This window comes from Corvus hawaiiensis, chromosome 3, assembly GCF_020740725.1.
Source record: "Corvus hawaiiensis isolate bCorHaw1 chromosome 3, bCorHaw1.pri.cur, whole genome shotgun sequence".
Lineage (NCBI taxonomy): Eukaryota > Metazoa > Chordata > Aves > Passeriformes > Corvidae > Corvus > Corvus hawaiiensis.
Window position 1 is genome coordinate 115,480,700 of NC_063215.1, and position 27,322 is coordinate 115,508,021.

The following is a 27,322-nucleotide window of genomic DNA, read 5'->3' on the forward strand; positions in this document are numbered from 1 at the left end:
CTCAGCATTTTAAAGCTGCCCGTGCTGCTGCTTGGTACAAGATTGGATTTACCAGCATTTCATTTCCTGATTCAGCCTTCCTGGTTGGAAGTTTCCAGCTCCAGTCCCTTGGAAGCCTGTTAAGTTATGCATGGGTCTGGCACCAGAGCAGTTTAGGTGCCCTTTCAGAGCAAGGGACCAACATTGCCGGACAGGAACTGTGTTATCTGCACTGCAGGTCGCAGAGTACTCTGTGTTTCCTGATAATTAAATTCACTGTTGGAAGCTCCTTACATTTCCACGTGATGAGTAACTGCAGGGCTGGATGTTGCCCCTAATTGCTTTTTATAACAAGGTTATAAAAGTCACGCTGTTATGTCCAGCTATGTCAGGGCCCTGACAACTGTACATGACCAAAAGTGACATTAATACTACATTGTATTGTTCCAAAATTGGATATTTATGAGGAAATTTCAGTCCTCTTTCAGTAGGATCTTATTGTGATCAGTTAAGAGCTGTATTTACACAGGAGCGTTAAGGAGCATTAAAATAAAACTCAAAGTAAAAATCTGGATATTGATATAACCTAAATTATGTGTTAAGACACGAGGTAGTCTAATTGAGCAATACTGTTAACTGCCAGGTTACAAAACTTCTCTAGTAGCTTATTACAATTATTACAATTTGTTTTCTCAGCCCAACACTGAAGTAAACTGAGGGAGTGAGAACATGCCAGTGCAGATTTCTTGTGATGATCACGTTCCTTGGCAAGGAGGTAAGTGTGAAGACATCACTGGATGACCAGATGCTTTTCCTCTGCTAACAAAGAACTTCTGCATTGTTGCAGTGGGGATACTGCAACACGCATATATCAAACCAGGAGTCCCGTGGAAAGGAAAAATATATGGACAGACAGATTCTTGATAGCTGTTTCAGAGATGTTTATTTCTCCAGCCGCATGGCCGGAGCTCTGCCGAGGAACTGTTCCAGTCACGGGACCAAGGGTCCTTCTGCCCGCGCAGGGAACACAAACCAACCAATGGGAACGAGGCTGAGCAGGGGCAGGGAAACGCCGTGTCTGTGCCCTCAGGGCCCCTCTCCCAGGGCTACACAGCGGGGGAGGGACCCCAACACCTCACCTGTTTTATTTTAATAAAAGGAGAATGAAAACAACTGGATAAACATAACAAGAACAGTTTCAAAACAAAACAAGCCACCCTCCTGAGTCTTTAAATGTCCAAACAGATTCTCTGGAACATCTTAGGGCTGACAGAAGGGAGACAGAACTCTCTGAGCATGCTTTGTGGGGAAACTGAGGCAGGAGAGGGTTTAACTTCTTCCCTCCCCCTTTTCATCCCCCACTCGGCATTGGAAAGGGATTTTTGGGGAAACAATTGGCAAAAGCATGGTTTTGTGAGGGAAACCATGGATGAAAAAACGGATTGGGAGTACACTGGGGGTAATAGGATATAGGGTAAAAGGGAAAGGTGGGATTAGGAAAGGGAAACTGTAGGGGGGGCTTACAATGGAGATACTGTCTAACATGACTACGATTTTTTGCATATATACTGCCTTTTACAGGAACACCATCAGGCCCAGTGACCTGCGATGCTTGTAACCCTTTTCTCCCTAGTACAATATTAAATTCCACCACCTCTCCATCTCCCAAGCTTGGGATCCATTTTTCAGGGTTATTCTTTTTAATAGCAGTTCTATGCACGAATATGTCTTGCTGGTTGTCACACCTTGTTATAAAACCATATTTTTGCTTAACATTATACCATTTTACTATCCCTAAGGTCTTAGTTGCTATGATCTTTTCCTTTTTCCGAGTGGCTGCTGTTTTCTGTCTCGCTGCGTCTTTGCTGTCTCTTTCGGTCGCTCCCGTGTTGGAATTGTCGGGGCTGCTCGTGCCTGCGCGCTCTTCCCGGGGTCGCGTTCGGGGCCGCGCGGGCCGGGCCGGGCCGCGCCGCTCAGTTCTCCGTGCGTCGCCTCCTCTGGTCGCAGCTTCGCTGCCGCTGTCGGGCGCTGCACCCACGTCTCGGCCGGGCCCCCGAGCGACGACTCCCCCGCGCTCCGCTCCAGCGCACGTCTCGGCTGGGCACGGCTCCGTTCCATCGCCACCGCCGCCAGCCGCCGCCCGCGCGCCGCCCCTCTCGGTCGGGCATTCACGGGGCTCGCTCCACCACGCGCTGCACGGGGCCGGGCAGGCACCGCCGGGTCCCGCCGCTCCTCGCTCCGCCGCCGACACTGCGGCTCGCGTGGCTCCGCCCGCGCGCGGGAACTGCCTCGCTGCTGCTCTCAGAGCGCTCGGTGCACGTGGCCTGGGCCGCACGGTCCCTGCGCCAGGCTTCCCTTCGCCAGGACACAGCTGACATTGCTCAACAGTCTCGGTAACTAAATAATATTCACGAAAATATTCTTCCATCGGCATATATTTTGACTCCAGTATTAACTGTGTCCAAACGGTTTTCCAAAAGCCCTTGGTAAGAATTAAATCCCAAGAAACATAGAAAAAGTTCTTAAACAACCATGCCAGGAAGTGTTTCAGTTCTTTTTGAGCTTGAATCAAGCTAAATTTTACAAATCGTTGTTCAAGAATCATTTTAAGTTTAAGATAAATGTCCATATGCGGCTCTGAGAGCCAAGAGTCTTCCCACGGTTCCTCCATAGTTTAGATATGGAATAGCAAAGCAAAACCAAGAAGAGGAATCCAAAGTTTCCAGGGTTTACTCACACAAATCAGTCGCTTAGGGATCGGGGATCGTTCTGCTCACAATTCTCTACCATTTGTTGCAGTGGGGATACTGCAACACGCATATATCAAACCAGGAGTCCCGTGGAAAGGAAATATATACGAACAGACAGATTCTTGATAGCTGTTTCAGAGAGATGTTTATTTCTCCAGCCGCATGGCCGGAGCTCTGCCCAGGAACTGTTCCAGTCACGGGACCAAGGGTCCTTCTGCCCGCGCAGGGAACACAAACCAACCAATGGGAACGAGGCTGAGCAGGGGCAGGGAAGCCCCGTGTCTGTGCCCTCAGGGCCCCTCTCCCAGGGCTACAGGCAGGGGAGGGACCCCAACACTGCATGGTTTGACATTTGAGCTAAATGGATAAGAGGGACAAAGCTGAAACTGCCCAAACCCATCCCAGATATCCCTGTTTCTAGACTCAGCAGCAAATGAACTAGGGGAAAAGCAAGTTAGCCCAGCCTGAAACAAGCCTCTTGGCACCAGCATCGTTGCTATTTCCACGTAAAGCCCACACTCCTTGGGAACATGAGGCCTGTGGAAGTCTTCTCTGGGCACAATCTGCTGTGCTACTGGGCAAAAGATTAATGCAATTAAAATTAAGTCTCAGATTATCCACCCAGACAAGCAGGAGAGAAGGGATCCTGATGTTCGTATTACCAGTGGGTACATTCTGCCCCGGCTTGTACTCCTGCACCCTCACCAGATGTCAGACCTCGTCCACACAGGCTTTGAAGTCTGGGACGGCATTATGGAGGCAGAGGTGCCACTAGATCATGGAGTATTTTCCTACAGTCATTGCCAATTAATAAGCAAGGGAAACTGTTCCTTAGAAGTGCTTATTGCCCAGCAGCTCCTGGTTCAGATGGAGATAGCTCCGTGCAGTGGGTAGAAGTGCCATGATAAACCACCCCTGCAAACCAAAACCACGTGGCACAGGCTTGCCCAAAACCAATAGCAGTCGATTTTTAGCTAATGAATCAGTTAGTCACAGCCTGATAAATGCTTGGAAAATGCTCACTAGTCCTACATATGCAATGTGTTTGCATTAACATTTCAGAAAGCTTAGCGGCTTCCAAGTTCCTTTATGTTTGCACACAGCAGAGATCTCCAGGAAAATCTGATAAGGGAGCACAGTGTAAGTGAATTATTATAACAGACACCTGAATAAAAACAGTCTTAAGGCAAGGCAGCTCCAGTTGCTTTACACACAACTTGCTGCTTTCTCAATATATTCTTTATCTATTCCTGAGTCAAGAATAAAATCCAATTTTGTCAAACATTTTAAGCAAAATGTAAAGGCCAGGGAAGAGTTCTTTTTCAAATGACTTCCTATTTAGACATGCCCTTATCTGAAACCAGGGTAATAAAACATTTTAGCCCTTTCCAACAACCAGATGTCAACAGAATTGAAACCATCATCAGCACACCTCTAACTAAAAAGCACCACTGAACAAAGCTTGCCTTGCTCAGGAGCTCACACAATGTTCCATCACGTTTTTCAGCTTACAGACAGAAGAAAAAGCTTGAGTTATCCTGTCGCTTTGCAACTCTCCCAGTCCTCTACATTTCCATCAGGAATCCAGGTAGGATTTCAATGGCTTTGGTTTCTCTGGAGTGTATTTTCAAAGCAGGCATTTGGTCTCAATCTGATCATGAGAGCAAGGCAAAGGGGGGAATATTCACACAACTCCCTGCAAGCCCCTGTTCCAAATGCATGGCAGGAACTTTTTAAACATCTTCTCAGATGGCAAAGAGAAAACCCTGTGGGATCAAGGCATTATTTGTTGTTCTGTGCCTGGAACACCCGAGAATTCCCTGTAATGGAAGAGAAGACCACGGGGAGCTGCAGATGTTCCCAGCAGCATCTCTCTGCAGCAGCACAGGCAGTCCCTTCTGGCAGCTGTGTCACAGAGGCCTCGATGGCTCTAAAGCAGTGAGATCCCAGTGGAGTCACACTGGTGTCTGCCGTAGATGGAGAAAATATTCACATTCTTACAAGGTAGTTGTAAAATCACCAGCCACTTGACTACATCAGCAGCTCGGCACACCATTTCTCAGATCATTACTCATTTCTTCACATACTATAAAAGATAATAACTGCTTGTACTCAGGTACCATAGAGGTGCTCTGTTAGGGTGCTGCTGTCAGTGGCCTGTCACCCTGGCTCCCACACGATGGGCTCTGTGCTGACAGGAAGGTAGAGTGGCTCTGTTTCAAGAGGCTCTACAAGCCTAAAAGCACCTTACTGGCAATATAAAAAGCCCCCAACAACTAAAACAGTGAGAAAGATTTCAGCGCGTACATTATGTAAAGAGTCATAGGAGAATGACACGAGGGGGTTGCAGAAAGCTCAGCAGACCAGCACAGAGGTTTGTGAGCTGGTTGCTGATTCTTATTTGCAATTCAAGAGGTCTGTGATTGATCAGAGCATTGTTTCTTCTCCTCTAACTACAGTCCTTTCCACCCTCAGGGAAATACCAAAGAACAAGGAGTGAATAATGCACTTAAGGTATAAACCTGTGGCATCTGGTGGATATTTTAACTAATGCTGGCATTTCATTTAATGATACCAGATAAAGAATTGTACAGCCTCATTCAGCCTGTTTCCCTCACACTATTCCAATCAGCAGCAATTGCAACCTAAGTCTCAGGCTGAAGATTATATTTGCAAATTAGATTTTGGGGGGTGGGAGAGATAAATCTGTTAGTCCATGGTTTGATCAAAAGTTTGAAAGCTAGTCTTATAATGAAAGGGTGAAATCTTGGCTGCAAAGTCAATGTGAGCCTCATCCAAAATTTCTCACAGCCCTTTTAATAGCATAAATGTTTCAGGCTAGTACATCTGGGTCTCTGAAACAGTGGCAGCAGTATTTCAAATATTCTCAAAGCCAGATACTTGGATGGGCTTGAATTGGTGACAATAATTGTGAAGATCAGCTTCTCAGGCCAAATAGAAACATGCCAGGACCACGCAGGCAGGCTCAGTTCTCTCACAGGAAACACTTGAGTGAAGCAGGATGCCAGGGCTTCAAAGAGGAAAAGCTGGAGGGCATAGCAGCACATGTGCTGAGTGGCAGAAAATTAACAATTTTGATACTGCAGCTACTCCAAAACACATATCACCGAATACACCGAGGCAAAGAATAGAACAGTAGAATTCAGTGAAAAATTAGAGAATACTTGGCGTGTTTGGGGCACCAAGCAATCAATATTTGTCCCCCAAATTCTAACTGATGGACCAAAACTTCCTGTAGGGCACAGAAGGCACCATAAGGGATGCATCAAGCGGCCTTCAGCAAAGCAGCACATGCCAGAGCTTTCCCATCCACAGGATTCCCCACACAGAGCACTTAAGGCAGGTCACAAAACAGCAAGATACCAGCTGCTTGCATTTACTTTTTTTTTTTTTTGTAACATTTCTAAACCACACTTTTCTTAAGACAAGTTATATGCAATACTTTCGCTCCGACCATTTAAATCAATTCGATAAGCAAGCCAGATTGCATGCCAGTGCTTCCAACAATTAACTTGCAAGAAATCCTGTGATGAACCTTAGTCTCTTTTCACACTGACTTTATTATACTCACAAAACTTTACACTCGTTCGTATACAATCTGAAAATAAAACACTGCCAGGCTAGCAGACAAATCAGTGACCTAAATGTTCCAGAAAATGAAATGATATATGCCTTGGCTGTCCTGCAGAGCTTGCAGAAGCAGGAAGAAGTATCACCAAATAACTTGAATTCAATAATTCCCCAGAAGCACCAGTTCCCATAACCTTAGGAAATTCTGATGCAGTCGGTAGGAGAAAATACATCTCTCTGGCAGCTAACTGCAAAAAGAGAAAGTGGGATGCTCAGGAAAAAGAAAACACTGAAAAGAGATTAATACACTGGAAGATATATAGGAAGAGAAGGAGCAGAAGATTTCTTCTCTGTCAAGCAGAGGGTTACAGATCCATCCTGTGTTAACACTTCCTTTCCAATTAGATCACAACCACCTTTATTTTCTTTTATTTATTTTAAACCCTGGCTTTGAAGTGGTGGGTTATGGAATGAAATGAAAGGACGTATTGCAAAACATCTCTTGATTAGCCATTTGGTCTGACCAGCTGAGCTTCTTTTAATGTTATGCAAAAGAAACTGAACAGACCCTCAGGCAGAGGATGCTCCTGGCCTTAACTGGAGCCTGATCAAATCATTGTCTCCCTATTGGAGGGTGCAGTCTTGCAGCCCTGCTGCTGAAATGGTGCTTTGGTCATATTTTGTGGAAAACTGGCAAGAGCAACCATTTAATGTCACTTTTCTGCTTTAACTCTACAGCTCTTATTACTTTATATGCATAAAAAATGCATGGCTACTTATAAATCTTTAATTACATTCCGGACTAGACCTGTTACATTTTTCACCTCCCCTCCAGGATGAAGTCTGGAAGATGCACACGTGCCATAGAGGACATGGGATACTCTGCAAATTTAACACAGGCATTCATTCAGTGGAGAGCAGCAGCTCTTCCCAGGAATGGTACCAAAACCAGGAAAGCAGAATTTGTCCTTTTTAGCAAATAATTACATTGACATTGTGAGATACAGCCTCAGTGTTACAGTGGTGGGAGGCTGAGATGCTGCTCTTATCATTGTCCCTCTTTTCATGTTCCTGCTGTGAGACAGAGCATGACCCCAAAAACTCTTATCAGGTAAGCTGGTAATAATCATGGTTTTACAGCTCCACACAAGAGAACCACCCTGGGAAAGGGACGTACCTGACAGGAGAGCCCAGATCCCTGAAAATGTGAAACAGTAGCCTACAAACCTACCAAGGAGTTGGAAGGACTCACTTATAAAAGATTCATAGTGGCTACTGAGTACATTCATTGATCGAAACTCTTAACAACAGCTACTCTTGACAAAGACACCTCTGCATTGCCCTGTTTGCAAGTATTCTCCACATCACTCACCCTTCAGCCCTACTCCTCCTGTCTCCTGCTGCCTCGGTTCCCAGACGGCCAGGCAGCTCATATTAAACTTGCTGCAGTGACAAGAACATCCCTGGAGAAACCACTTCTACCTGGGAAATGGCCCATGAAGCTGTGTAGGCATCCTAAAATGCTCTGAAAAACCAAAAGAGCAAGGCAGTCACCAAGGGGAGTGCTAAGAAGATGAAGAAGAAAAATAAACACAAACATGCAGAGCAAAAATTTTGGACAAACACATCACACTGCCTGAAAAGGATCCCACAGCAATTCTTGCCATGCCACCTGTTGCCTTGACACTTACCATAATAAAGCAGTTGTGCAATCTTTCAGCTTAAAGCTGATTTTTGAAGAACAGGTATTTCTCTGCTCGTTCTTATTTTATTTTATTTTTTTTTCTCCCACAGAGGTATTTCGACTGGATTTAGGACTCTGAAATCACAAGACAAAAAACCACCATGAGTGAAGGAAGGGGTGGGGAAGGCTCCTTTAATCACACAGGTGGTGGTGAAGAGAGATTTGCACCTGGGCCAATTACCCATTAATCTGCAGCAGCTCGTGGTAGAAATGCCCTACTTTGCTCTTAATCCTTTTGTAGTACCAGCTCAGCTTGGTGCCACCTCTCCTCTCCTCGCTGACCACTTTCCCCCCCTAACATGCACAGGCTGCTGCATATTACATTTTGAAACAAACTCCTAGTGCTCAGGTATTGTGCAGATTACAGCCAGCAGGCTCTCCTGTTTTCCAGCATCCTTTTATTTTCCAGCCAGTAACTGCCTGTTCTATGTATCAGGAGATTAGGAAGAAAATGTGTTATTTCCATGAAGGCTGACACAGCCTTTTTCTCCATTTATACCTACTGATTTTTTTTCCCCCTGATGCATTATATGAGCTCCTCTCTCTGTTTCATTTTTCTGACAGCAGGGTTTTAACATCCTTTAGAAAATGCATGTGCTGTTTAGCATATTATGGAGTGAGGATAGGCCAGGTGTGGATCATTTTATATTGCAGGGAAATGAGTCCTCTTTTCTCCATAATTATCAAATCTGCTTCCACAGGGAGCCTTTCTCTACTTCCAGGCTACAGCCTTTGGTTACCTTATGCCACTTGATAAATATTCAAAGGTCACTACACCGGGATTTCCTCTGGAAGGCAGAATTCTTAGAAACATGGGGTTAGGGCAAGGAAAACAGTCTTGCATGAAGCTTCGCTCCCTAAGAGAAGGTGAGAATTTCTCAATAGTTAGAGCTGAATATTGAGAAAAGGAAAAGCTTTGCTTCTAGTTCCAACGTTACCTGAGGAATATCAGTTATCAAAGAGGGAGAATACAAAATTTTACCAGGAGTGATAATATGTTTGAAAGTGCCATATACTTATTTTTTTCGACTTGGTGAAACATAGCAGATGTAAAAACCATTTGAAATGTAAAGGATGCTATGCAACGTTACCATGCAGGCACAGTGCCTGTGTCAAATTCACCTTAATGACATTTCTTTTTCATGAAGGCATTGAAGCTTTCACCTAAAAACCTTTTTTACATGTTTTCCTTTCATTTTCTCCCCAATTAGCTTTTTCAGTAGAGTTAAACTGGAGGTTAATCCATTTAATTTTAGTATTGTCTACATGAGGGTACTTGAGATACATCAGTTCTAACTAAAGGAGGGTTTAAATTCAGAGGAGTCAAACTGCATGAGCCCATCTTATGGATACCTGTTGAAGGCAGCCTGGCCACAATTAAGCAGAGTTTGTTTCCACAGTGGACAGCGTACAAGAGCATGTAGTGACAGGACAAGGGGGAAGGGCTTAAAACTGACCAAGAGCAGGTTTAGGTTAGATATTAGGAAAAAAAATAATTTACTGTGAAGGTGGTGAGGCACTGGCACAGATTGCCCAGGAAAGCTGTGGCTGCCCCATCCCTGGACCAGGTTCAATGGAGCTCTGAGCAACCTGGTCTAGTGGAAGATGTCTCTGCCCATGGCAGGGGGATTGGAATTAGATGGTCTTCAAGGTCCCTTCCAACCCAAACCTTCTATGATTCTATGTAGGCCGTGTATGCAGGGTGCATCCAATTCATCTGGGTGCATTAACTTGTCAAACCCTCACAAAACCTGCAATCCCATGTTTGCTCAGGACAACCTGCCCATCATAGCACAAAAAACCCCAAACACTGGTCTGGGGACTTGATGCAGGCACACACTTCAAATATATCTATACCTAAATCAAAGTGCCTTTTGTCCCCAGTGAACATGTATCTTCCTGGAGTACTAACATGGCTCACTGCAGGGTAAGACAAAGCCTCCCTGAGCAGCCAGGCTCTGGGCTCAGGTGCCACCCCTTCATATGACCAGGAGCAGCCAGGTTGCAAACTGCTGCTTTTCCTTCTGCAAACCGCCCTGAAGCCCACTGTCCTCTCGGACTGACAGGGCCCACAAGGGAAGTTTTTACCTCTGTGCACAGCACTGCTTCCCTGCCAGTGCTGAGCAATGCAGACAGGATGATCCATGCAGGCTGTGCAGGGGCCCTGTGCTTCCCAGGTGAGTTATAAAGTCACACCAGCTTGTGCCCTGTTTTTAACCCGGTGTATCTGGTTTTTCTCCACAGGAACTGGGCTTCCACAAGAGGAGGAGAGAGACAGAGCTTGGGCACAGCCTGGCCACCCGAGTCACAGACACATAAGGGACTGAATTTCTTCAGGACAGGAAGGGGAGCTGGAACACTTTTCAGTGTTCTTGGAGAGAACACTGACCACTAGGATATTTCTAGTTGGAAAGCACTACCTCCTCCTTCTCCTTCAGTGAATAATAACACAGCTACATGGAATAATTTATTGTTGTAATAGGAAATAATAAAAATGCCAGCAACTGTTCACGCATGACCTCCTAAAAGGAACCTTTGTGCTTTTAAAAATCAACAGTCCAAAAATGAAATGGGAGGTTAATGTGATCCCCTTGGTGCAGCTGAGCCTGCTACATATGGAAGTGCTTTGTGTCAGGTTTTTGTACTGGCACGAGCATATGGGATCAGACACAGAGGAGGAGTTCTGAACTTTCCTGCAGACAGATGAATGAATTCAAGCTGAAGTAGCAGCACAGATCTTGCACTAGCCAGTCCAAAAATAGTAAAGAAATCCCTTTTCTACATTTAGCACTGTGTGGATGGGTTTCTGTGTTCATTGATAAGCTCTTAGGCCAGCTCAAGTTTTACAAGAGCTATAGCTCTTTATTTCTACAGTCAAAAGAGTGCAGGAGTTTTGAATATTAGCACAATATTATCTCCCTTTTTGCTTTCACTGCATTCAGCACGGCTGGCTCCACTAAATAACACATAAATCTTAACAGTCTGTTATACAAAGATTATTTTGAAAAAGGGTTTCTTGCCAGACTATCATCCATTTTGTACCACTTTTTCTTCTTTTGTTCTGTCTTTTTTATTCTTCTATGAGAAAGATTTTTCCTCTCCTTTTTCTTTCTTTTTGTCCTGATCTAATTCTTGTGGCTGATATATAAGAGCACTGATACAATGTAGTTTTTCATTTTGGCAGCTTTTTTTAAACAGATTCCATAGCATGATCCGACCAGTGACAAATGACCCAGCACTTCCACTTGGAATACTAACGCTGAATTATCTGGCTTCCTGGGGTCTGATGGAGATGCAGCGAGAATTAAAAAAAATTACTGCACAGGAGCAGTGGTGACTGATGTAGGGCCTGCACGCTGAGCTTCTGACCTCCACCGTTTCTACAGTAAATGTGCAATGCATTGTGCTTTCTATTCTCAGGCTCTCCTTGGAAGCCAATTAAATTAAAAGGCTATTCATTTCATTCTATTTGTCTCCAGGACGCTCACATAGAAATGCAAACGATTCCTGTTCAGAGTTCCCCGCATCAGAGAAACTGATATTGTACTGCTAATTTGTGATAGCACTGTAAACCAATATGCAATCTGCCCTGCTTTAAAAGATGTGCATAGGATGTACAGTGAACTTACGAAACACTGATTAGGGAGATCATGAAATTAAATCTCCTGAAGGGCACGTCTTTCAAACCCTCAAGGCAGCTCTTTTTCTTGGTTTAATCAGATAGTTAATCATTGCAACTCCCGCTTTCCAAGAGCCAGATTCATCAATACTAGGAAGCATGGATTTGTAATATTGAACATTTACAGTCTCAGGAAAGCTTGGTGAAAAGCAAACCTGTAAAAGGTGGTTGGTAAGCACTTTGCTGCTTTAAAAAAAGCAATGGAGGAAATGAAATAATATTTCCTAGTAAAACCAAAGAATCATTTGAGGACTGATCCACCAATTTGAGCAAGAGACAAACATAGTCCCAAATACGCTGTTCTCTTAAGGCCTAGTCTTGTCTCCGGCTCCGTGACAAATTAACATTTTTGTTAAACTGTCGAAAACAAATTGATACAAAACATTATTTTCCTGTGTTTTTATTCTAAATTAAGCTTGTGGTATAGTTCCCCATGCCACTTTGAGCAAGTGTAATTTCACATTTGGAGGAATGACCTTCACATTGAAGTGAAACAGGAAGACTTCAACACCGTCCTGCAGGATATGAAATTACATCCTGCAACCTGCTATTTGTAGATCATTTTTGCAGGCTAGCAGCCACAAATTGGAACGTGCCTATCATCAATGGCAGATCAAATGTTAGGGCTTGTCTAATGGTCATGGTACTGAAGGTTTGTTGATAAAGAAGATGTGAGTTTGTAACAGAGGCAGCAGCCTCTGTTGCACTTTATCTGGATGTGGCTGGCAGGGTGTAATAAGCTAAACAAGGCTGAAATGACAAAAATGTCTCCAGGCTTATGAAAACCTGGAAAACTATTTCTGGGAAAACCTGGCAGTTTAGAAAAAAATGTCAAACACTTAACTACCTTTGTCAGAGAGATGAAATCATTCTGGCCCAGAATCATTCACCTGCAGTGCTAAAACCCACGGACCTTCCACCAGGGGTGAGCTTGAAGACACTTCCCTGGCTTGAGAAAATGAACTTGCTTCCCCCTGCTATGGTTAAATTAGTTTTGTTTTCTTCCCTCCCTGACTCTCAATAAAATTTCAATCAGCAATCAGTTATTGAAGTATTAGAAGACAGAAAATTTTGAAGCGAAAAACTGATAAGTGAGAATAGGCTTCTTAATATGGCTTGGAAAAAGAAGCAAATATGAAAATTCCAAGAAGATCACTTCAGCCTCTCTAGTCATCCTGTACTGTGTTGACTGGAAGGAAGTCAGTAAAATGAAGGGTGAATGATTTCGAGATGACTGAAGGAGAAGCCCTTTTCAGCCCCAGGATTTTATGCCACAAAGTATCAAACAGGTCAGCTGTTCAGCTGGCTTCCAAAAACCCTGTCATAAATGTAGCGTGTTGCAAAGCAAAGCACCTGGAGGGGTTTGTGCAGATCTGTATTCAGCAGCACAGGGGGAACAGCAGAAAGCAGGACCTGCACAACAAGGACCAGGAACTCCGGGCTGGCACCTTTGTCTGTAAATTGCCCTGCTGTGAAGTTTCTTGATCCATCTCCCGGCCTGGCTGGAATGGGCCCTGCTGAAAGAGAAGATGCTACATTATAAAATCCATAGGTCTATGGGATATGGAGCTTCAGGTGCTTCTGTGTCCTTTGCTGCCTAATTTCCTTGCTTTGAGATAGTTTTCCTTATTATTGTAATTCCTCTGCAGAACATTAACCTTGAATTTGATGCAACAATGACGGGGCAAAACTTCTTCTACCCACCTCAGTTTTGCAGCTTAGATGATGAGGTGTCCAACAAGAAAGCTCTGTCTTTGATAATTTATTTTTGTTTGGTTTTCTAAGTGTAACAGCCAGTTTCTAACAAAAACTCCCACAGCTTCTCAAAGCTTTTGTTTTTTTCTATGACAATTTCCAAACTAAGGCTTTTCCTGAATGGGATTTTATTTGAAAAGAGAGGACAGAAGGTGTCCAACATGTATTTTCAATTCATTTTTCCCAAATGAAAAGAGCTCTTTTAATAGACTAATTTTTCTTTTTAAAAAGAAAAGTAATTTTGGTGTTCAGAAAAACCCGTAGGGAGAAATTCTAAGTGGAACTCATTGCTGTAATGTAATTGTGACCAAAGCTAGTTTTGAAAGAGAACTTGATTTTATGGAAGAAACGATATTTAATTACAATAACTAATGATAAAAGGAAGTATAATGGAAGGGAAAGAAAACTTGTTTCATGTAAGGACTTAACAATGCATTCGGGGCAAGACCTGATGAGGACAGATTACCTTGTTTCTTTGTTTGTATGAGGTGTTCTTCACCATCACTTCAGGCCCGGTGTCCTGTCCAGAGGTACGAGAAGACCTGAGAGCTGGAAGTTTCTTCCAGTGAAAGTAACAGAGAAAATACACTTTTGAACATGAAAAAGTATTTCCCCATCCTGATGACTGTGAATAGTGGCAATGTTAGCAGATACTGCACCACGCACATACTCTGTTATTCTGCTTTTGTGTTTTTGTTAGGACAGAAAATTGAGTACTTCTTTGCATGACAGTGCTGAAAAAAAGAAAAACAGAAAAAACACCCTAAAGATGGCTTTGGTTTTCTGTGTAAACTTGAGTGTTTTTAAAATGTACCTCTTTCCAGAAATAAAATTATCAAGGAAGAAAAATGTTTGGTGAAGAATAAATCAGTGGAAGTTTTTAATGGTACTCCTCTTATTCACTGAAACACAGCAGCTCATTTTGGGTACATGCAACATGGAGGAGGTGATACTTGTAGGGAGCACCTATGTCTCACTAAGAGTAAATTCAGGCAGACTGTGCTGTCCAAAGTGACATAGAAGGAGGACATCTCTAAAAATAAGCCTTTCTTAAGGAAGGTGAAAAAAAAAATCTGAGTCACATCATCAATAAAGGATTACTAAAGAAAAAAACCTCTGAGACTTAAAAAACAAGCTTATAACTAGACCCCTCTTAGTTAAAGTTACATTGTTTGCCAAGGAAAGATATTGAGGTAAAAGGTGTATCACTACAGAAGAGATAATTTTTTTAGTTCATTTGTCTAATTAGAGGTTTAAGCTGTAAGGACCAGCCATATTCTGGCTTGAAAGGTCAAATGTGAAGCTCTGGAGTAATTAGATTTTAGAAATTAGGCCAAAAGAAGTTCCAAAATTAGAGAGTGTTTTGATCAAAACTTTATCTCTCAAGTAAACCAAAGTTAATTAAATAAAATGTTTCATGACTGATTAGAGTGTACATTTGACCATCAGTTGCATCTCACATTCTGCTACCCACCAGCTGGAAAGCTGAGGAGACTTTTTATAACTTCATTAGAGCTACCTTGTGGAACAATTTAATCATATAAAATCTTATAATGCAGATGCACCAGTACAACAATACCAGCTGCTGGCTTCTGCTTCTGTCATGCTGCTCTCTCCCTGTGCCATACACACTCCTCCATCGCCTGGGGACTGCCTTTGAAGGAGGCTTAGCTGCAAGAGCAAGTGGATTTTTCCTGCCTAATATCCAAAATGCAGAGTTCCTAAAGGAGCAGGAGAAACACAGGGCTTCCTAGGCCCAGATCCTACCGAGGCAAAACCGAGGCAACCTCCTGAGTGAAGTGCTTGTCTGATAACGTAGAGAATGTTTGGGGAGGGGGAGAGGGTGGGGAAGAGGTAAGTTAATATTGAGAGGACAATACCCACCCATCTAAATGCTTGAAATGATTCTTTTGACTCTCTTTCTCAAAGAACTGCAAGGCTCTGGCACAGCACTTCCCTCTCTAGCCAAAGAGAGGAAAAACCTTGGCTAAATCAAGCATTTGGATTGTCAGGATGAAATGGCTTAGTGTCATCTTTGTCACTGGCTCCACAGCAAAGCAATGGAAGAAGAATGGGAAGCATTGCAGAAAAATGAGGTGACACAGCCCCTCAACATGCAGCACTTCATGCCATGCAGCACCCTTGCATCACACTGGAATGGTACCATTTATCTTTATAACCTTTTGTTTTGCTAGACTGTAATTCATTTCTTTCTTTGTCTGACCTCCAACTCCTCTGTCAGAGGTGGTACAGAGAATATGCAGCAAGAGCAGAGGCAGAGAGAAGTATCAGTTTATGTCTCAGTCTTCATGACTAATCACTGGGTAGCATCTCTTCAGAACTAGCAATGTCAGAAAAGTTCCCATGTGTTCAAGGCTAACTCTGTGCACGTTTGCTCGTCATCTTCAAATTATAATCAGGATGTTAGAACACAACTTTGCAAAGCAAGTGGCAGGGAAGATCAGCAAATACTCCCCAGTGAGGAGAAAACAGAGCTTTGGAAGGGAGGATGTGACTCCCACCAGCTTCTGGCTGATCGGTCACACAGCCTGGGAAGGGACAGAGCCCTTGCAGAGGGACCATGCTGATGGAATCTTTCCCTCACCACTGAGAACAGGAGCAGCCAGGCTGTGTCTCTCCTGTTTCCCTCCAAAAATAACCCTAAAATAATCACCTGCAATGCAGAATGGATGTTGTCCAGATAAAGTCCCCTTGCCATGACTGGAGAAAGGATTATTTTTTCCTTCTGTGAGTAGTCTCACAAAGCAGCGGGGTGCTGAGTGATTCAGCTTTTCTGCACAGCAACAGCAGGACAATGTGCTTCAGTCCTGCCAGGCAGGCATCAAGCTGCCTTCTCCTCCTGTAGGCCCAAGGACTTCTCTGCCACAAGACTCCCCCAGCAATGCCAGAAGTGCAGCCCGTGGTGCCATGGGCAGGCCGTGGCACAGATGGGGTGCAGGCGCTGCGGGCTCTGTGTGCAGCAGCCTCTCCCATGCGTGCGTTCCTAACAGAGTTGATGCTGATGCTTTAAACCTCTCATTTCCTCTTGCTCCCAACTTGGTGCCCTGGTTTTGGTACATCATGGAGGCCTCTGCACAGGAAAAGCAGGTGTGGGAGTAGCTAACAAGATACTCATTAAGACCAGATTTTGATAGAGATGACAAGCCAAATCACTCCCAGACTTCTGCTTCTCAGTGTTCAGCTTTAAGGATCATTTGATTTACAGCCAGAAAAGTCACCTGCAGTGATACTGCTGGGGAACTAGAGCCTCCAGTCATATTTAGTTTCCATTTCAGCTACTCTGCATTGAATATTCCCCTTGGAAATTCAGAGAGCAACTATACTGTCTGTTACATGTGTTATATAAAGACAATCAGAATGAGGTATTTGGGCACTGACCTGCTTGATTTTATTTTCAGCATTTTCTCCTTCCCACCCCCCCAACATACATTTGTGAAGCATGAAATAAATTCACCCCTCCTGACTCAGTTCTATTCTTTTTCAATGACAAAACACTTGAGGTTGGTAAGTGAACTGTGCTAGGCTGGGTCATGTTTTCAAATGAAGAAAGAAACGCCCCACAACCCTGAAGCAGATTGATATAATTTTGGTTTCATAGCTGACAATCATTTTTCATCATTGTTTCAAGCATGAAGGATTTAGTGGCACAAACCTTTGATGTTCTGTCAAGCAGCTTTGCTTTTCTCCCTGTCAGACAGACTGCAGTCACAAATTACTCCCTGGCAATCCTAGGTGAGGATTATCAAGATTATTAGAAAAAGATGAGGTTTAAAGGTTTATTAGAAGTACCTTTGGATTTCAGCAACACGCGAACATGCAATTGTGTCCTTCACAAAAAGCCTGATTTTCTTATTTTAATATGCTGGGTTTTTTTCTCTCTCACCTGATCTCTTTGGTTGGGCATTTTCACCTCAGATTCCATGTAATCAAACAGTCAGGAGCATCACCTCCTAAGAGAAAGCACTGAAACAAACAAAAAGACCACATTAGCAATCTGCTTGTGAGCTGCAAACACATGCACAGAAGCTGAGCACAGCACATGTCTCTCTGAAAGGACAGTTGTGCTGCTCCGAGTGTGCCTCTGCAGGATAAAACTACGTGGCAATACAGAATTAGAATAGAGAGCTCTATTTTTTTTTGAAACTCCGGCCTTCACAAAGGAATTCAGGACAATTTTTTTGCCCTGGCTTGAGTTCCATTGGGCTGTCCTGAGTTTTCTTGTGGATACCCATTAAATTAAACAGGTCAAAATGTAACTGTTCTGTCACCACAAGAGTTGGTGCTTAAAAATTCACCTCTTACCCAGTAAAGTCTTTCACCTAAACAATGTGTACTCTTAGCTGGTTTTTTTTGGTTTTTCTGACTTGCAGTTTTACTTCACCAACAGCATCTACAGTTCACTGTATTCTGTATTTTGCTATGACACTGGATTCTGTAGACCCTTGGAGCATTCCCCTAACTGCTACTGCAGTTTTGGGGATGCAGCTCTCAGATCTTTGCTTCATGACTGCAAGAGATTTTTATCATCCAAATGGGCTTTAGGTGTAAGATGGGGATAACAAAACTTCTCCAAGTAATTGATCTGCCCAAGGTTATACAAGGAGTGGAGGTTAAAGAATATCAGCATCTTCCTCAGAGCCTTGGAAATTAATACTACAGATCATTACTAAGGTATTTGAATTTTAGAATGATGCTTAGGCTCTATTGCAAGTATTTGACAGAAAACTGCCCTATTTCAATAATCTCTAACACAGTGTGGGAAGAGCACAGAAGTTTAATGAAGGGATGAGAGAGAAGTAAGAGTAACTAGTAATAAGTCAAAGAAATAGGCTTAGTTGTCTGTGCGAGATTTGCAGATGAGTGTTTCCTGAGTACAGTCATATACAGACAGATAAGTATTGAGATCCTCAAAACTGGATAATTCACTCCAAATGCCTCAGATTTCATTGCTTACAAGATTTTAAGTGACCTCTTCAAAGATTAGGCAGTGATGAAAGTTCAAATCAAACAAACTTCCCTTTATACCTTAAGAATTCAATGAGACTGTACAAGCACCATTTAAGTGATTAGTTTTTGGTCTGCTAGTACTCTCACTTATTTCTCAGTATTTAATTATCAAATACCTCAATGAACTCCTCAGGATACAGCTACAACTCAAAAATTATTCACTGAAAAGAGCTGTTGAATAACATTTGACACACACAGGAATCCATTTGTAGATAATCCTCTATCAGCAAAATTCATTGACTAAATTATACGTGGTTAATTATTCAGCCATCTCTCACCACACAACTTTCCCCCCTCCCCTCTGACAAATTCCTAAAATGATCAAAATGCTGATCACAGCCCAACAGTTTATGCAGCCTCTCGCCTCTGTCTCCCTTCCAGTTTCTTCCCTCCAGTCCTTTAGTAAGCAAACCTTTCTGGTTCAGCAATTTGGCAAACCAGGGAAATTTTGACTTGCAATTATATAACTGCTGCAAGGCACTCCTGTCAGCAGGAATGCCATCCAGGGGATTCACAGCTGTAAAAATGCAGAAACAGCTGTCCTTCCCGACCATAGGACTTCTATTGGAACTGCAGTCCTCAGTTCTGAATGCTTTGATTTATTGGAGGGAGAAGCAATGTGAAAACACTGCCAGGCTTCTGCAGCCACTGAGATATGAGACTGATCCATTCCTGTACATCACGCTCAGGAAAAGTGCAGGAATCTGGAAGGCTATAAATTAGAAGATCTTGGAGGTGTGGGGTGGGAGGAGGAACCAGAAGGGTAAACTTAGCTTGTGATTAGCTTTAAATCCTGAGAAACATTAAACAAATTCTGGCTGCTTCATGAATTACACCTTGCCTTTCCCAATTGTTCCTTTATTTGTAATTCTCCAGCTCAAGTGCAGACCCACACCCCCCCTTGCTCCTGGCTTGCAGCCACTTGGGCCAGCAGGATCTGCCTGCTCTGTTGTGCTCCATTTCCCACATATCTTCTTTAGAAACCACTTATTAAGATCTTAGACCTGATGTATTTTTAATTCTGCTGTGAAATCCTTACTTAGGGAAGATGCTGCTTTGGCTGACAAGGCCTTCCACCCATCTGTGATTCCCTTCCCTTCCCTTCCCTTCCCTTCCCTTCCCTTCCCTTCCCTTCCCTTCCCTTCCCTTCCCTTCCCTTCCCTTCCCTTCCCTTCCCTTCCCTTCCCTTCCCTTCCCTTCCCTTCCCTTCCCTTCCCTTCCCTTCCCTTCCCTTCCCTTCCCTTCCCTTCCCTTCCCTTCCCCCCACTTTTTAAGGGATCTCTTTTAGACTACAGAAATAAACTCTCTTTTCCCACCCCGTCTGCACAGTGCCTCGTTATACTATTTATATAACAGCTCTCTAGCTATTAAAGGGTAAAACTGCAGCTACAAAATTCATGCTGCACATATTTCTAAACCTGAATTAGCCTTCCCTCGCTTGTGACAGTTTGTATTAAATTCCATGGTCCAAGGCTTTGGTGACCATTCTCAGCCCTGAACCAGACCCATAGCTTACTTCACATCTGATTTCTGGAGTATAAGGTTCTGTATGATATTATGTATCCTATCCTAATCCTGTTTGCAGGTGATCCTCCTCTGCATTGACTGATCACAATTAGCCTGAAAAGGCCTTGCTTTAGCTCCTGTCCTGCACATGAGCATGGGTTCTCTGAAATTCCCTGCACAAATATCACCATTCCTACCTTTGGCTCCCCAGACAAAAGGGACCTTTCCAGCAGAGTACATCAGATAAGCCCTTCTTACTGCAGAGCTGTCCTTTCAAGGCATTTCCTAGGGCTTTTTCCTGGGGCATTTCCTGGGTTGCTGCGGGAGATGACAGGACAGCCTGCCATTTTGGGAGGGGCGATTGGCTGCAGCCCTTTACTAGTCATCTTGCAGCTCACCCTCTGTAAGGCAGCTCTGTTCCACGTGGTAAACAGGCTTATTTATTCTTCTCACATCTCATTACTAATGCTTTCAATGTACCCTAAGTAGACAAGCAACCAGCTTCTGTCCTTGGATACCAGCCCAGTTCTCCTTGACTTCACCAGCATGCACAGACTATCTGAGGAAAGAATTCAGCTCAGTGTAGCATTTACACTGCATCCTGGTTATTAAAACAGCCACCAGCTCCTGTTTCATAAGCAGAGGTACAAATTCCAGGCCATTACATAAAACGACTTTACAGAGCATTTACTTAGCTACACCTACAACTTGCAGACCTCTGCTCACCCTTCGGACGAGGAACAGGGACAGCCCTGCTCCCCTCTCCTGCAGAGGTGCTGCCACAAACCAGGAGGAACAATGCCCATCCCACTCACTGCCTGGGCCCCAGTGGGAACTCGAGCTGAATTCTGTGAGGGATGGGGATTCTGCCCCTCTGCCTCTGCTCTGGTGAGACCCCCACCTGCAGTGCTGTGTCCAGATCTGGGATTCTCACCATAGGAAGGGCATGGAGCTGTTGGAGTGAGTCCAAAGGAGGCCACCAAGTTGATCAGAGGGATGGAGCAGCTCTCCTTGAGGAAAGGCTGAGAGAACTGGGATTGTTCAGCCTCAAGAAGAGGAGGCTCAGGGGTCACCTAATTGTGGACTTCCAGTACCTGAAGGGAGCCTACAAGAAAGATGGAGAGGGATTATTCACTAGAGCATGGAGTAACAGAACAAGAGGGAATGGCTTCCAACTGACAGAGAGTAGATTTAGATTAGATGTTAGGAATAAATTCTTCCCTATGAGGGTGATGAGGCACTGGGGCAGGTTGCCCAGAGAAGCTGTGTCTGCCTCATCCCTGGAAGCATTTGAGGCCAGGCTGGATGGGGCTCTGAGCAACCTGGTCTAGGGGAAGTGTCCCTGTCCACCTTTGGGGGATTGGAACTGGATGATCTTTGAGGTCCCTTTCAACCCAAACCATTCTGTGGTTCTGTGATTCTGTGGCATAGCAGGAAAACCAATCTGAGATCTTGCAGCTGATCCAACTAACATGAAAAGGTGAGATGGGGTCTTCTTGTAAGACTGTGCTACAGAGCAGAGCAATTTCCAAGCCTTTCTCAGGTGTCCTGTGCCTCATTTCTTCATCTGTAAAAGAGGGCTGATACTTCCCTCACCCACAGGTGATAGGGAGATGAAAGATGCTCAAAGATTAAGTATAGTCCATAAAAACATGACAAGCTTGATTCAGTATAAGCTGGCAACCACTGTAAGTTTCAAAGGCAATTCCATTCACGGATTTTAGTGCTGTTTCGGAACGTTAATGTCTACTCTGCTACTGCAGTTTGCTCTGCAAACCCACAGCTGTTGAATAGAAGTCATTAGGGGAAGCAGGGAGAAGCCAGAGTTTTTGTAAGGATTGATCAGGAGCAAATTAATTCATATTGGCTATGAATTTTGCATCAGCAGATTTCAGTGCCAATCCAGTTGTAGTAAACAGTTTATATTCCCCCTCTGGCTATTGTTTTGAGCTGTCTTCAGATGCATACTGACCTCCCTAAATTGCTTTATATGCTGTTAACATCTCAGAGCTTTTCTTTGCAGCTGATAACCCAAGGTTGGAACCTTCAGGCTAAAAGCTGACACGGGAGCTCATGTGTACCAGTTCACTGGAGCTGTGCTGATGGATAGCTGAGGGTCTGATTTGTAATTAAAGAGTAAAAAAATTGACTTCCGATAAACAATTCTGGGAAGAAGGTGGAGTCTGCTGTGAATTCAATGGCTCTGGAGTTTCAGACAGCTTTTAAATGTTTTCTGTGCAGGGAAGCAGCCTGTCAGAAGGTGTATGCTTCTGTCCCCTAACCAGTCACAACCCATTGCCCGCACAGTTGTGTTAACAGAGCACAATATTCTAGGCTGAATTTAAAAGAAATTAATTCTAGCTAATTTACCTAATCCAGTTACAGCACAACTCCAGAGAAAATTTCATGAGCAAAGCCAAAGGAGCAGGAGTGTGTGAACATCCCTAAAACTGAGGATTTTCTGGGGAAATGAAGCTACTTCTAGTGGCTTTCCCAGCAACTAGCCCTCGCAGAAATCATCCTCATCTGATACCACCTAAAAGCAAATGATGAGAGCCCATAGCCTAGAAGTCAGTTCTAAAGAAAAAAAAGATAAGGCCTAATGGAGCCCTCCTGACACTCACTGTACACGGCTCCGTGTCTGTTGTTAATAGCCAATAAAAAATTTCTTCCAGGAATTCTTTGTGCCACTTCCACTGCCCCTCATACTGCTCATTGGTGGTATGCTGCAGACCTCTTCCTGCCAGAGCTTTAAACAATGCACACAACTGACTCCAACTTAGCTCTGACACTTTTCCTCAAGATTAAATGGGCTACTTGCAGAGACAGACAACTCGGGAACTTCAAAGTTCCCTGCCTCAGTGAACAAGAAACAAATTGCTTCCCCAGTGACTCCTCCCGAGGGAGTAATGCAGGATAAACCTGTGATATTTGCATTAATTCATCTTTAAACATAAAGCAGAATAGATTCTGTGTCTTTAATAAATTTTCACATTATTTAAATGGACCTGTTTTAAAAGCCAATAACATGTTTGCTTTGGGAATATTTTGCATTTATATTTACCTTTTTGCTGGTGGCTCATTATATGGGAAGATCTGTTGAATCTAAGGCAGCTGAAGATTATAAAGATTTTAGAAAGGATTTACATCTGAGGCCCCTTTGATTGTGATTTTCAGCAATGTTACCTTTCCCAGTTCAGTGACATTTATGGGTACTGGGAATCTTTCAGTGACAGCACACCAGAAACCTTGGCTCCTGAGGAGAGCAGGGCTTTGCTGCACCTGTCCTGATTCCTGCTGCGTATAGAGCAGGTTTGATCAGCAGGTACCAAAGCACTGCTGAGGGGCGGGATTTCATCCTCCCCTTTTTGCAGTGAGGGAAATAGAGGGATATGGAAGAGTGAAGGGAACAGTATTGCCTGAAGGCCAGCAGAAGAAGGGTTAATTTTTTTCTTGTTTGCTCACAACGAACACCACAGATTACAAGGTGCTTACTCATTTTGTCCTCTCCAGTTATGCCAAAGTGCTTTGAGACCATTACTGGGGTATTCCTGCGATACCAAGTCTTGTTTTAGAATTCATTATCCAGCTCCCTACGCTTCCCTCTGCTGCCAGGGGAGCTCTGCAAAGGGAAGGTCCTTCTGTAGAAGGGACCACGTATCACCCCAGAGCACTGTCAGCATCTGAGTTTAACCTGACAGTAAAAGTGGGCTTCAGTAAAATGCTGTCAGTGGAAGGACCTGAGGCATGACTCAGTTCTGGATAGGAGGGCGGATGTACGCGCCAATCTGTGAGGCCGTGTAAGCTCAGATATCCATCAAAGTGAAGGAAAACCTTTCTGGGGCTCAGCTCCTCTTGAGCCCAAAGAGCTCCCAGGCACTCAGAGCATCGCTGTCCTGAGAAAGCAGAGCTGCTGTGCTGTGTTCATTGCCGGCCCAGCCCACAGCAGCAGTGCAGTGTCACACGGCGTCAGCGGTGACACCCCACCGCCTGAGCAGCTGCATCACTCCCAGCCTTTGTTTTAGCGTCTGATTAGCTGCAAGGAATTAGCTGTCACACAGAAATCACACTGACTCACAATCCACGGCTTGGGAACAGTGTTTGTGCAAAGATTCTCTTAAGGCAGACATGAGGTTCTGTATTTTTTAATAAAGTTCACAACTGAATATTACGAAGTGGCAAGGGAAATCAGTACTTTGGTCACTGGTTAAATACTTTTGAGTTCTTTACTGGCTTTAAGATTTACTGTTTAGCCACTCCAATTCCTATCATGTGCAAATGTTTCCTACATTAACAGGAGAAGAGTGATTTGTGGGCAGTAAATGGGAAACAGGACATCAATTTAACGGGGCCATTTGGGGTTAACACAAAATGACAGAACAGCAGGGAGCAGTTAAAAGCTTCCCTCCCAGCAATCAAAGCCCTGCAATTTTGAGTCTTTTCCTCCAATCAAGTAGCGTATTGATGAGAAACCAGTTCTGATAATGACCTTTGAAAGACCTCATTCTGGCCTTCTGGTGTAAGCCATTTCTCTAACTATGGAGTCTTAACAGGAGCTCAGCAAATGGTTGTCCTCTACACAATCACTCAAGATGCATGACAAATAGTAAGAAACCAAGGGTAAGAGACTTCTTTTCCCTTAACTTGGCTGAAGTTTTTTCCTTTGAAGGCTCCTGATCTCAGCCTGAGTTGCTGGTATTAGAGTGCTGCTTCCTCTCCTGTCTGTCCCAGCTCATCGAAATTATGGATAGACCATCCTTACTAATTCATCAGTCCTCCTGTGACTCAATGCATGAGTTCCTTCCTGTGCTGCATATTTTTAAATCTCATTCTGTAAGGCTGCTCCTAGATCAAGTCACCCTCACATTTCATTCCAAGCTTTATTTTAATTAGTATCACTTTTTTGCCAGTGCTGAAAAGAAACTCTCATTTTTCTTTCAAAGGCAGACATGGAGTGTGGAATGCTAGATTTCCTAGATGGGAAATGGTAGGTGTTGGCTCCCAGTGCTGCTAACGTCAGGAGATGTATTTCATTACACAAAAATACACCTTCACCCAGTGACAACAAACCTGCCAGCACAGACTATGCTACTGGAAAATCAGAACAATACAGTAGCTTCCAGCTGGTTTTCCTGACCATTCCACAACCTGCTTTTAGAGCTCCAGTTTTCAGTTGTAAGCCTCTGCCTTTTCCCAGGGCCCCAGAGCCGGTGATACCCATGCTCACTGTGACAGCTCTGCTGGGGAGTTCTGCCTGTAAAATGGGATGAAAAATGACTGCCATGAGCTGGTAGGAACCCCAACTTCTAAATATCTCACGTTGCACTTCAGTGATTTTCAAAGCTCCTAATACCCGCTCAGAAACGCCGTGAAATGCTGACCTGGTATGAACTCCCTCTGTCAGTTCACATTTGTCCAAACCCTCAGCAGGCGTTATGCCAGATCTGGGATCATCCATCCCCCCGCAGCTGGCAGAAGGGTGACACAGAAATCACAGTGCCTGCAGAGGCCATCCTGTGTGCCCCAGCTAATTCACCACAAAAGCAGCATGGTGAGCCTGTGCCCGACTCACACCAGGGCAGTACCAGTGTTTGATAAGGGAACACAGCACCCTGCTACTGCCATCCTGGAAACACAGTGGGGTGCAGGGAAAGCTTCCTCTCCCAGCCGTGTCTCGGGGCTCCTGCCCTTTGCCATCTTATTATGAGCCAACAAAGATCCTAGGTAGAGGGGTGAAGGGGAGTGCTCAATAGGACAATTACAGGCTATACTTGGAGATTATTTTCCTAAACAGGGTCAACCAACATGTTCATCCCCAGGCACTGAGGAGGAAAAACATCTTATGTAGCACATATGGTAGAGAAACTACCAAATGAAGCATGGAGGACAAAGGCAAAAACATGCATGGACTCTATTCTAAGGCAGCAAAACAAATTCTCCCTTTGTAGGGTCTAGGGAAGTCTTGAGCATAATCAACTTTTGCAAATCATTTAAATAGTTGTCATGACTCTATTTTTACCTTCTGTCTGTTGATTTGGCTCCCATGATGCCTGAATAGTGCTCCTGAAGCCACTTTACTGTCTATTGTCTGTGCCTGATGAGAGCTGTTATTTCTGATTAGATACTTTCCCTCTGTATTCCAGATCTCTGCCCTTCATATTCTCCCTCAGCACTGGTGGTGTCTGATGTGAGTACCACTTGTAGCAAGCCCTGGTGGGTAAGAACAAAAGCAAGAACATGTCACACCTTAGCCCAAGGCTGCAACCAAGGGATGGTAATCTCACATCTGGAAATGCCTTTATGTTGTGCTACCCCCTGTTACAGTGCGGATACTGTAACACGCATATATCAAACCAGGAGTCCAGTGGAAAGGAAATATATATATGGACTGATTCTTGATAGGTGTTTCAGAGATGTTTATTTCTCCAGCCACATGGCCGGGGCTCTGCCGAGGAACTGTTCCAGTCACGGGACCCGAGGGTCCTTCCCACGCAGGGGAACCCAAACCAACCAATGGGGAATGAAGCTGACCAGGGGCAGGGAAACCCTGTGCCTCCCCCCCCAGGGCCCCTCTCCCAGGGCTCCATGGCAGGGGGGGAGACCCCAACATCTCACCCGTTTTATTTTAATAAAAGGAGAATGAAAACAACTGGATAAACATAACAAGAACAGTTTCAAGACAAAACAAGCCACCCTCCTGAGTCTTTAAATGTCCAAACAGATTCTGTGGAACATCTTAGGGCTGACAGAAGGGAGACAGAACTCTCTGAGCATGCTTTGTGGGGAAACTGAGGCAGGAGAGGGTTTAATTTCTTCCCTCCCCCTCTTCATCCCCCACTCGGCATTGGAAAGGGATTTTTGGGGAAACAATTGGCAAAGGTATGGTTTTGTGAGGGAAACCATGGATGAAAAAACGGATTGGGAATACACTGGGGGTAATAGGACATAGGGTAAAAGGGAAAGGTGGGATTAGGAAAGGGAGACTGTAGGGGGGGCTTACAATGGAGATATTGTCTAAAATGACTACGATTTTTTGCATATATACTGCCTTTTACAGGAACACCATCAGGCCCAGTGACCTGCGATGCTTGTAACCCTTTTCTACCTTGTATAATTTTGAATTCCACCACCTCTCCATCTCCCAAGCTTGGGATGCTTTTTCAGGGTTATTCTTTTTAATAGCAGTTCTATGAACGAATATGTCTTGCTGGTTGTCACCCCTTGTTATAAAACCATAATTTTGCTTAACATTATACCATTTTACTATCCCTAAGATCTTAGTTACTATGA

General features: G+C 44.1%; 1 long non-coding RNA gene across 4 annotated transcripts; it reads right to left on the minus strand.

Moving 5' to 3' along the window:
• Positions 1-3,071: 3,071 nt before the first annotated feature.
• LOC125324052 lies at positions 3,072-26,221 on the minus strand. Of its 4 annotated transcripts, none has more exons than XR_007202776.1 (7): positions 20,230-20,358; positions 17,403-17,482; positions 13,965-14,057; positions 13,097-13,260; positions 8,012-8,139; positions 7,693-7,845; positions 3,072-6,568 (listed from the first exon to the last, which is right to left on the minus strand). It is a non-coding gene; the product is annotated as an uncharacterized LOC125324052 (long non-coding RNA). The 4 variants fall into 4 exon arrangements; XR_007202777.1 differs by adding an exon at positions 17,172-17,247 and having other exon boundaries at positions 3,072-7,845; XR_007202778.1 differs by lacking the exon at positions 20,230-20,358 and adding an exon at positions 26,052-26,221 and having other exon boundaries at positions 3,072-7,845.
• Between the last annotated feature and the right edge of the window lie 1,101 nt (positions 26,222-27,322).